The 11321-nt window shown below is 44.4% G+C and overlaps 1 pseudogene; it reads left to right on the forward strand.

The window, feature by feature from the left end:
* The first annotated feature begins 5528 nt into the window (after positions 1-5528).
* LOC120674949 lies at positions 5529-10988 on the forward strand (annotated as a pseudogene).
* The last annotated feature ends 333 nt before the right edge of the window (positions 10989-11321 follow it).

Raw genomic sequence — 11321 nt, forward strand, 5'->3', positions numbered from 1 at the left:
AGGAACTGCTTGGGCTTCATCAACAGAAGAAACCGAAACGGGCGGCGCCGATTCGGTTGTTGCCTCTGTACTGGGCTCGACCGGTCTGACCGGTCGGTTGCGGCGGTCCGACCGGTCTGTCTGGCTGGTCAGCTGTCTTAGCCTTCCACACCTTGCCTTGAGGGAACATAGGCCTGTATCTGTTGAAGTCCTCATCCCTTATCTTCTCCTTCTCCTGTTCCTTCTTTTCTTTGTTGCGGAGGCGCTGCAATTTCCTTTTTTGCGTATGAGTTAATCCCGAAGGGCACCATCTTGGCTGATGGTACTTATCCGCTGCACCCCTGCTGCTACCGGCCTCATGATGATTGGCCATGACCGGCTTTTGTGAAGGAACATCAACTGATGTATCTATATCCATCGGTTTCTTGCCCGTATCTTTTATGGGCACTTTGATTTCACCGATTTGAACAACATCGGCTTTGGATTTTTCTGAATCAGTCACAGTCTTCTGCTCCTCCCTCTTTTCTTTTACGCGATATTCAAACCTCGGAACAGGAGCTCGACCCGGCCTCTGATGAGACCGGTCTGACCGGTCGGCATGGACCGGTCTGATCGGTGCAACCTGCTGCACAGGACCAGATTGGCGCGGTCCCAATCGGTCATGTACTGGCACCCTGGAGCTTTCCCCTTGATAATGTGGAGGATAAGGCATCGGGAAACACTGCATCCATATCCCCCATGCTCCCATGCCAAATTCGTTGCATTTGAAGCCGGTGGCATCCACGGCATGGTAGCATACATCTTCTGAGGAGGATATAATGTAACAACATCACCTCTGCGCCTGCTAGACTCCCTCATTGGGGATGTTGGACGATCTTGGCACGGCGGTGAACACGGTCTCTTTTTTAGTGGCCGATCATTTTGAACGGCCTTTGTGTACTTGTTCAAGAACTGGTTGAAGGTGGGCTTCTGATTAGCAGCTCTTCCCTGCACCTTCACCTCGTTGGTCTCCCAAGTACCCACTTCTGGACATTTTGGCTTGAAAGTCCGGGGACGGTCACTAGGGCGGTCTGACCGGTTGGACCGGTCTGAGACACCGGTCTGACCGGTCGTGCCTGATTAGCAGACCGATTTTCTGGTGGAGAGCTTCCTTGCCCCCCGAGTCTGGGATTCTTGACAATGATCTTCAAAGTACTCTTGCCATCATCAGTCTTCTCTTTAATAACTTCTCGGGCAAGGATCTTATCACTTGTATTCATCGGTCTTGGATCACCGATGACAACATGCTTCCCCTTAGCTCCTTCGGCTTGTTCCGGCCGAATGAGCATCTTTGGATTGTTCAATTCTAGCGTATGAATAGGGAAAGGAGCCTTGTCAATTTGCATCTCAGAAAGTACCAATCGTCCTTCATTAATGGTCGATTGTACCTGTCGACGAAAAACATTACAATCAGTGGTAGCATGAGATGTAGAGTTATGCCACTTACAATATGCATGTCGCTTGAGATCGTCGGGAGATGGAATAGCATGTGACAATCGGATGTTACCATTTTTAAGTAATTCATCAAAAATCCGATCGCATTTGAAAACATCAAAAGTAAATTTCAGCTCCTCTTGCCGATTCTTTTGAATCGGTTTGAGAGACGGAACAAAACCGGGTTTGGCCTTCGATGGCCAAACAAATTCAGCATCATATACTTCTTTATTCACATCGTCCGAACTATCCGAATCACGATCGATAATGTGCGTGTTGGACCGATGAGGCTTCAAAGTATCTTTGGCGTTTTTAAGCTTAAACTCTAAACCCATGACTTTGACTTGCAAGAAATTCACAGTATGATATTCAAAGCCCTCGAGTTTATCTTTCAAATAAGAACGTAAACCATTAAATGCCAAATCCGCCAAATCTTTTTCGGAAATCGTCAAACTAAAACACCGATTTTTAATTTCTTTAAATCTCTTGAAATAATCCGAAGAAGATTCATCACGTCCTTGCTTAATCGATGTTAAGTCTAACAATTTCACTTCGGTTTCCCCACTAAAAAAGTGATCATGAAACTTATACTCCAACTGAGCCCAATTGCGAATAGAATTAGGAGCAAGCGAGGAAAACCAAGAGAAAGCCGTTCCAGTCAAAGATAAAGAAAATAAACGCAGACGCAAAGCATCATTGAAACCGGCTTCTCCTAATTGCAAGACATATTGACTAACGTGTTCCCAAGTTGTACGAGAATCATCACCATTAAATTTAGTAAACTCAGGAATACGCCAACCAGCAGGAAAAGGAGTAAAATCAAACTCAGCGGGATAAGGTTTTTGATGTAAACATGTAGTACCCATATCCACCCCAAGCTTACTCTTAATCGCATTGGTCAGATCTTCTTTGAACTTAATAAGATTGGCCTGATAGTGCTGGCTGGTATAAAACTCAGAAAAACGATGTGCATTAGGGTTTCCATGCACCATCGTCTGTGAAGAAGTTGAGATCGGTCCTTGGTTAGGTCCAGATCCTCGTGGCCCTCCCGCTACAGTAGTAGTGCGAGGCGGCATATACAGCGACAACTCATTAGTTCGGCTAGGGGCAGCCGAACCAGGAATTGTCTCGAGAGGCGTCGGTGACGGCACTGAGTAACCGGTCTGATAACCGGTCTGACCGGTCGTACCGGTCTGACCGGTCTGTGGGACCGGTCCGACCGGTGCTGTGTGCACGGTCGACGGTGGCGGGGTTTGCCCTGAGAACGAATTCGGCGGCATACCATAGAGTGGTTCAGTTGTGAACTCAGGGGTAGCCGAACTCGGATCTGATGAGTTAGGATCTGACATGGGTTGTTTAACTTTAAGCGCATCAACATCACTACTTAATTTAATTAGAATATCACCCGTAGCGGCTTGTGCAGCAACAATCTTTTGATCCATCATGGATGACATTCTATGAAACACATCAGAGGGAGAGAGGCTTACATTGGAGATCTCTTCAACCTTATCCTTGCTAAGCTTGAGAGACGGCAGTACGAACTCTTCCACTCTCTTGACGAGGCCACCACGATCCTTCTTGAAGCCCTTCAAGAATTGTGCCTTGATGTGCTCCTCCGCAAGAAGGTAGGCCTTGCGCTTTTCTTCAGTGAGCTCCTCCATTGTAGCCGTGATGATGTTTTCCTTGTCGATCTCTGAAGAGCCCATCTTCTTCAAGGAGTAGATTAGATCGGTTTTAAAACCAGATTAATCTCTCCCCAACAGAGTCGCCAAAAAGTGCGTTGACACAGAATTGCGTCAACGCACTCGAATGCGCTAGAACGCGCGACGATCGTCAAAACGATCAACACAGCGAAAACCCTGGGCGGACCGGTCTGACCGGTTTCGCCGACCGGTCTGACCGGTGCAGGCAGGGAACTCGCGAAGACCTAGAACAGCAAGCTCGGGAGGGACCCCGTCGGAGCTCGTGATCGTAGGGTTGCTCTGAGGTCGGCAGGCCACTCAGAACGTCTTCAAACGCCGCCGGGACGAAGGAAGAAAGCAATCTAGGGTTGGAAAAGGCTAGGGTTTGAGACATAAAAGTAATGCGATTTTTTGTATTGATTCGATTGGGAATAACCTCAATCGGCCTTAGCCTTTATATTTATAGGCCGGGGAAGACGTACCCCTTCACGAGTAGGATTACATGAGGACTCTTTACAAAAACCCTAATTCTACTCGGACTGTACAGACCAGACCGGTCTGACCGGTCGGCCCGACCGGTCAGACCGGTCGACCTCAGTAGGTGCCAAATTTGGCTGTCAACACAAGGGCCTCGGGCATCGTGAAGCCCAAAGCCCGAAGACGAAGTTCACGAGGACCCAGGGCGAGCCCCCGGCCGTAGCCGAACCGAGGAGCCGAAGAGGGACTACTGCAGGCGGGTCCGGCGAAGGCAGTCTGACGGAGCGGGCCCACGAACATGGCATAGGACAGGGTCAAAGGCTTAGCTTTAGGCCTCTCCGGTGTAAATGTACTTAATTGCCCATGGCATATTCCAAGAATCTGGCAGTTAGGAGGCATTACAGAAAATCTAGGCTGGCGGGTAGGTGAACCATCGTATATAAATACTTATATACTCCAGTAACTGTTGTTGATGGAACATTGAATATAAGTGAGCAATTACACTTGCATCGAGTTTCATGCTCTTGTTCTTTGTGCCACCTGTGAAGGAGGTTTCGACCTCCGGTCCTCGGGCTGTTGTGATATCCCTTTGCTCCGAAGGGTATCATCCACCAACAGCGCAGGCTCACGCACAGCAGCCACGCGCCGTCTCTGCCTGCTGCTAGTATGCTGAATGCAGTCACGCTCATTTTCAAAAATGGACCAACCTACGATCTGAAGCATCTAAATTCATCTCGATAAGGATTTAACTTTGATGATTTTAGCATACATTCGCACCTGCAAACGAGACATGCTCATTTTTTCAATCTGTGTCGAAAATCCAAATTTTATCAAGGGAATGTCTTCAAGTTTGCAGCGGAAGCTCAACTTCATCCCTAAACTTTCAAATTGACCGTTTTAGTCCTCAAACTTCTCCATCTAGCTCAATATAGTCCTTCATCCTATGTGTCAAACCATATTGGCACGTCTCATCACATCTAAACATCTGCGGTTATAACAAATCAACATTTCTATAAATTTAGGCATTATACAAGTTTCACCTTGATGAAAACTAACGTACATTTTTTAAGGAATAGAGTTGATCCAAATTTAAGCAACATATTTATTATACAAGCACACAAGTTCCTTTTTCAGAAAAAAAAATAATGAAGATAGAAGCTAAAGTTTTATTGTCTCGGCTTTAAGTGTGTGTGAACCAATATATGTTGCTGCTAAAAAAACACTTGGATATTGACATGGCACACCGACGTGGCAAGATACTTAAGACAAATGACTAAATTTAGCTGCGTGGAAAAGTTTGATGACTAAAATCATTTTAGTCATTTAGGAATAAAATTAGCCCTTCATTGAAAGTTCGAAGATAAAATTGGTTGTTCTACCTCTTTTATCTATAACAAACAGTTTGGGCTAAGCTGTCAAATAGTTGAATTAAGACAATACAACATTTTTTTTGACCGGAGTGGGCAATTAGATATCTATATCCACTAATATGTCCTTACATGTTAATTTAGTTTTCTAAATACGAAAAGGTCAAAATAAGTATAATAGTCACACTCACGAGTGACACGTTATGTACTCCCTCTGTTACAAATTATAAATAGGTCGCCCTAACATTTCTAGATTTGATATCTTTTACTACATATCTAGATACAGTATATATTTAGATGTATAGCAAAAGTCATATATCAAGAGATATCAAAATGATCTATAATTTAAAATAGAGGGAGCAGTTTGCCTTGTTAAACCTCAAGTCTCAGCTCGCCGTATTGAATGAGAATGGATAGTCCATGGCGTTGGATCCGGAGTATTCCTATTAAAAGAATTGTCAAAGTCACGAGACTGCCGTGTCCACTGAAGAAGACAGAGTCACAGAGTTGGATACTTTCTCCAGGGAGACACTCCAGCGTTGAAGCTATTGCTCGTTCCATTCTCGGTTTTGGGACAGACAGAAAGTTGGATGAGAGAATCGTTCTTAGCCCCAGGTGCTCGCCATGGAGACGCTTGCCTACGCGATCCTCGGCGACCTCATCAGCCGATCCGTATCCTTCGCCCTGGACAGGTGCTACCACCGGTGGCGCAGCGCCAGCGGCATCGAAGACGCCCCGCAACGGCTGCGCCGCGTGCTTCTACGACTTCAGGCCGTCGTCGAGGAGGCCGACAGGCGGCGCGTCACCAACCAGGCGATGCTCCGGCAGCTTCAGCTGATGAGGGAAGGCGTGTACAGAGGCTACTACCTGCTCAGCGCCATCAAGCGCCAAGGAGTTCCCGAGGTCAGCAGTCTTCGTCATCGCTCGTCGTTGGCCTCGTCCCTGTTCAATCCGGCGAAGCGCTTGTGCACTGTCTCGGCCAGGACGACGCTGGCGAGCACGGCGCCTGAAGACACCGGACCGGAGGGGGAGGCGGAGGCGGAGCTGCAGGAGATGGTCGCCGGCCTAGAGCGCATGGCCAGCGACATGAAGGAGCTCGTCGAGTTCTCGCACGGAATTAGAATTAATATAAAAATAAAATGAATAATTATAATTATCTATTTCACGCTCTTTCATCTATTAAATATTCTAACACATACTCTAAAATATATATTTATCATTATCTAGTTAAAATAAATTTCATTTTGCATCACACCTCCATATGCATTCAATACATGTTTAGTTGAACTATTTATTTGTGAATTGGTGTTTTTATCTCTTCCATCATACATGAATATATGGTGACATATATCGTGGGTAGTATTTTTATATAAATAATAATAAAATAATATACTAATAATGATAGAAATAGTAATTTAAAATTTTATATTGATGCACATTAATATATTACTATAATTATATAATATAGATTCATATTTACGAGTAATTTAACTTGTAATAATAATGACATAATTGGATAATTTATATGCAAATTTAGGGAGGTATTTGTATTATTTTTATAATGGCATATGTGGATAATTTACACAAATATTAGGGGGTCCTTTAGATTATTTTTATAATGGTAGAGGTTGGTAATTTAGATACATGTTTAGGGTGCTATTTTAGTATATATTTATAATGGCAGAGGTAGGTAATTTATTAGGAAAGAACAGATCCGATGGTTATTATAAATAGAGTTGTTGGATTGATGGCTAGATGTTTCTGATTTTTGTGAGGATGTATAGAATTTCTTTATTTTTCAGAGTGCCTACCTAGGATCTTAGATGGCTTTATGTGGAAACTCCAGAGGAGCCTAGCACACTATGAAGGTGTTATGCTTTGTGATCATGCGTGCTCTTCTCTGTAACTGGTTAACTGCAACTTGGCTATTATTTTTCTGGAAGCTAAGGGTGTGTTTAGTTGGTGAAAAAGTTTGGATTTTGGTACTGTACCATATTTCGTTGTTACTTGACAAATAATGTCTAATTATGAACTAATTAGATTTAAAATATTCAGCTCGTGCTAATTAGTTAGACTGTGTAATTAGTTATTTTTTTTAACTGTATTTAATGCTCTATGTATGTATCTGAAGATTATGTATGTATCTGAAGATTCGATGTGTCGGACAAATTTTTTTGGAACTAAACAAGACCTAAGTAATTCCAAGCGTAGGAATTGACTATTGAGGCATAGGCTGTAGGTTGCTAGAGAGATCCAAATCGAAAAACCCTTAAATAGTACTACTCTACTGCTCTTTTTTCTACCCCCGTGTCTGAACCCTAGGACCGGAATTGTTCTACGCAGACCACGTGGATTGGAATTTCAGAAGGCTTCACTGACCTGCAGATCAATGCCGGTCTATCACGCTCCCCTTTTCAATCTTTTCCTCGCGGACAGCCATGCGATCTCTTGGGCTCAGTCAAGGGCACATGCTCAAGCAGCTGCTTAGGCCGTGTTTGTTTGGCTGGTATTGGAGGTTGCTGCTGAAATGGTATGAGAGAAAAATATTATTGGTTGGCTGGTACTGGAGACTGCTGTTAGAGTGGTGTGTGAGGAAAATACTGCTGGCTGACTGAAGGCCGCTGGAGCAGAATAGGGTCAGAGTCCAGAGTCGTATCAAATATTTAAATAAACCAACCTAAAAGCAAGGCTAATGATTTAGCCTGCTGTTGGCTGTAAGAACTTTTGCAGCTCATCTCTCAGCTCATTTGTATAATGGTTTAGCTCTCTATTGTAAATAGATGGCCTATTTGTCTATCTCACAAAATTTCTTGGTTTTTGTGTCAAAACTGGTTGTAATCCAACAGTACACTTCCTCTCTCTCCTCTTCTCTCTCCTCCACTTCAGTATTCAGTCTGTTTTTAACTCACTATAATACTTGCTCTAACCGGAACTGTTAGATCGATTCCACCTTGATATTACGATAGGCGACTGACCGGCTTATATTTAGGCTCTGTTTAGTTGAAACACAAAAAATTTTGTGAAAGAATCTTGCTAATTTAAAGTACTAAATGAAGTATATTTACAAAACTTTTTGCACAGATGGGTTGTAAATCGCGAGACGAATCTAATGATGCTAATTAATTCATGATTAATTCATAATTAGCGGATGGTTACTGTAGTATTACTGTTTCAAATCATAGATTAAGTAGGCTCATTAGATTCGTCTCGCGATTTACAGCCCATCCATGCAAAAAATTTTGTAAATAGACTTGATTTAGTACTCTATGCATGTGTCGAAATATTTAATGTGATGTTTTTTTTGTTTACGGGGTTTATGGAGGTGAAAACTAAACAGGCCTTAGTGAACGAGAGAGAATTGAAGAAAGAGAAGTGGATGGCCTGCAGCTGGCACTATTGGCTGAGCAACTCTCTATGCATTAAATAGCAGGGCGGCCCCGCCATCCCGCCAGCAACGGGAGGGCAGCTGGCCAAACTATTAAGCAAGTACAAGGGGTTTATAGTCTTTTATTTGTTTATGTGGTAGAAAGAGAAAAGCAAAAAGTTGAAGAATTACTTAGGCCAGTCCCAATACAAATTTCATAGAGGTTTCATACACCTTAAATGAGGTGCCACATAGGCAAAAATAATGATATGACAATAAATTTATGAAGAGAGAAGAAATTGGTTTCATCTAGATGAAACTTAGGTTACACTGTTTTCAGGACTATGAAACTTGGTGAAATTAGCATTGGGAGCTAGAGAATTTTATCTCATCTTATTTCAACCAATCATGTTCATAGTAATCGAATACAATGGCTCGGCTATGAAATCGTGAAATAAAACTATGCATTGGGAGGTCCTATTTCATCTATAGTTTCAAAAGTCTTTTGATGATATATCACTCTTGGTAATTGTGTATTGAAACTTTACACTGGGATTAGCCTTAGGTAAGAACTGACTTTTCATAAGCTCCTAGTCAGTAAGAGTAAATGAAGTGGAGAGAAAAAGTTTCATAAGTTCCTAGGCAGTAAGAGTAAATGAAGTGGAGAGGGAAAGAAAAAAAAAGTGATTATAGGCCCAATAAAAAAACAAAATAAGAGACAACCTATTGTATGACTCATTTTATAGACGTCTCTTATAAATCTAAGAGATAATAACAGGCTTTATTATTGAACATGCTCTAAACTAGCTATTGAGCTATTAATCGGCTATTGTATGATTTATTTTATAGGCGTCTCTTATAAACCTAAGAGATAATAACAGGCTTTATTATTGAATATGCTCTAAACTAGCTATTGACCTGTTAATCGGCCCTTCTTTTCAACGTTTGCAGGCAGAAAAACTTGTGCGCATTAATTTAACCACTCCGTGCTCCATTCTCCATTGCATCCCCCACCAAATCTTCTCTCGTGGAGTCCAGCAATGGAGCACCTTCTTTTCCGCGATCATGAGCGATCTCCTGGGCAGAGCCCTGTCCGTGCTGATACAGAGGTACAGGGCATCCAAGGCAGAAGAGACAGAGCACAAGCTCCAGCGGCTGCGGCGCGTGCTGCTCCGGATCGACGCCACGGTCGACGAGTCTGAGGGGCTGCACATCACCAACCAGGCGATGCTCCGGCAGCTTCAGATGCTCAGGAAAGGCATGTACGGCGGCCACTACGTGCTAGATACCATCAGGTACAGAGGCCACGGCGAGGTGAGTGGTGGCCGCGATGTTGTCTTGTCCCGACTCAGTTCAGCCAAGCGTCTCCTCTCCTTCCCCGTCAGCAGCAAAGAGAACCTGCAGAGCACCGTGCTTGACGCTGAAAACCTGAAGAACCTGGAGAAGATGCTCGACGGCCTTGAGACGCTGATAGGCGACATGGTGGAGTTCACCGTGTTCCTCGAGGGATACCCTCGCATCCCCCGGCAGCCGTACAGCGAGTACTTGGTCCTTGACAAGGTCATATTCGGCAGGCAGATGGAGAAGGAGGCGGTCATCGATTTCCTGCTCCGGCCAGAAGCTGTGGGCGACGGAAATCCAGGGGTGCTTCCAATCGTGGGCGAGGCGTGGATCGGCAAGAGCACGCTAGTAGAGCATGTCTGCCTCGATCGTCTTCTTCGGCGGAGACGATCTTGGCGCTGAGAACATGGCTGCTCTAGGACGAAGTGGTGTGACCAAGCATCAGGATCTTGCCACCGCCTCCTGTGGCAGGTCACTTCTTGTCATTGAACTAGCCCGGGACATGGAAATGGAAGAGGATACATGGAGGAATCTGTACTGCTCTGCAGCGAGAAGCATGGGGCACGGGGGCAAGATCATAATCACAAGCCGGTCAGAGAAGATAGCAGCTCTTGGCACAGCGCCAGCTCTCAGACTGAAGTTTCTTCCTCAAGAAGCTTACTGGTACTTCTTCAAGATAATCGCCTTCGGGAGCACGAACCCTGATGACCAACCAGAGCTCGCGTCGCTAGCCATGGAGATTGCAGCGCTGCTGAACGACGGCACGTTCACTGGAGCAAACATAGTGGGGAGTTTGATGAGAGCCAACCTGAACGTTCAGTTCTGGCGCAGGGTGCTCCAGTGCTTGGGAGATTTCACAAGGAAGTACCTTCTCACGTATGGTAAGCATCCGAAAGATCTTGTGGACAATGGGCATCCTCTGTGCGCTTGGAGTGTGGCAAGGAGTCGGCATGTCGTTGTGATCTACAACAGGTACCAGGAGCATACTACGGGGCAGGGTGTCCCCGAGCTAACAGCACATGATATCATAACAGGGCGTGCTCCGCCACAGGGGAAGTTCAGAGTAGTTGGGTGGAGGTCTAGCATACCCCCATACAACACCTGCATGTTCAGTCGTGCGTCACAAACAGTCGGATGCTCCACGGTCAGAAAGAAGCGCCCTAGGAAGATGATGGTTTGATATGAATTTGTTCGGGTAGTCTCATACAACGTGTAATACCTTTTAGTTGTAGCATAGTGTCTGTGTTTGTTACCGGTAATAAAATAAATCTATATCAGACCACGAACTTTATGCTCTTTACTTCATGTACAGAGCTCTGCCATTATCGTGTGAGACATTGATTGTTTGGGTTTTCTGATTAGCATTCCAATTGATCTGTCCGGGTCTCAATTAAAATTCCGATTGGTTTGTTGGATTCCGATCAGATTCCCATTGATGGACAAAGAATCTGCAGCGCCCCGACCCAAAGATCAATGCTAAATCATATATTAATTACCGAATAGGGTCTCTGGCATAATACATGTTACATCAAGTGGAGTCCAGAGTCATACAGAGCTTTATTCAACAAGTACACGAGGGATAAAACGACAACACAGAGCTACACAGAACAACCATAGGATAACGACTAGCATGACGAC

This window comes from Panicum virgatum, chromosome 5N (assembly GCF_016808335.1).
Source record: "Panicum virgatum strain AP13 chromosome 5N, P.virgatum_v5, whole genome shotgun sequence".
Taxonomy (NCBI): Eukaryota; Viridiplantae; Streptophyta; class Magnoliopsida; order Poales; family Poaceae; genus Panicum; species Panicum virgatum.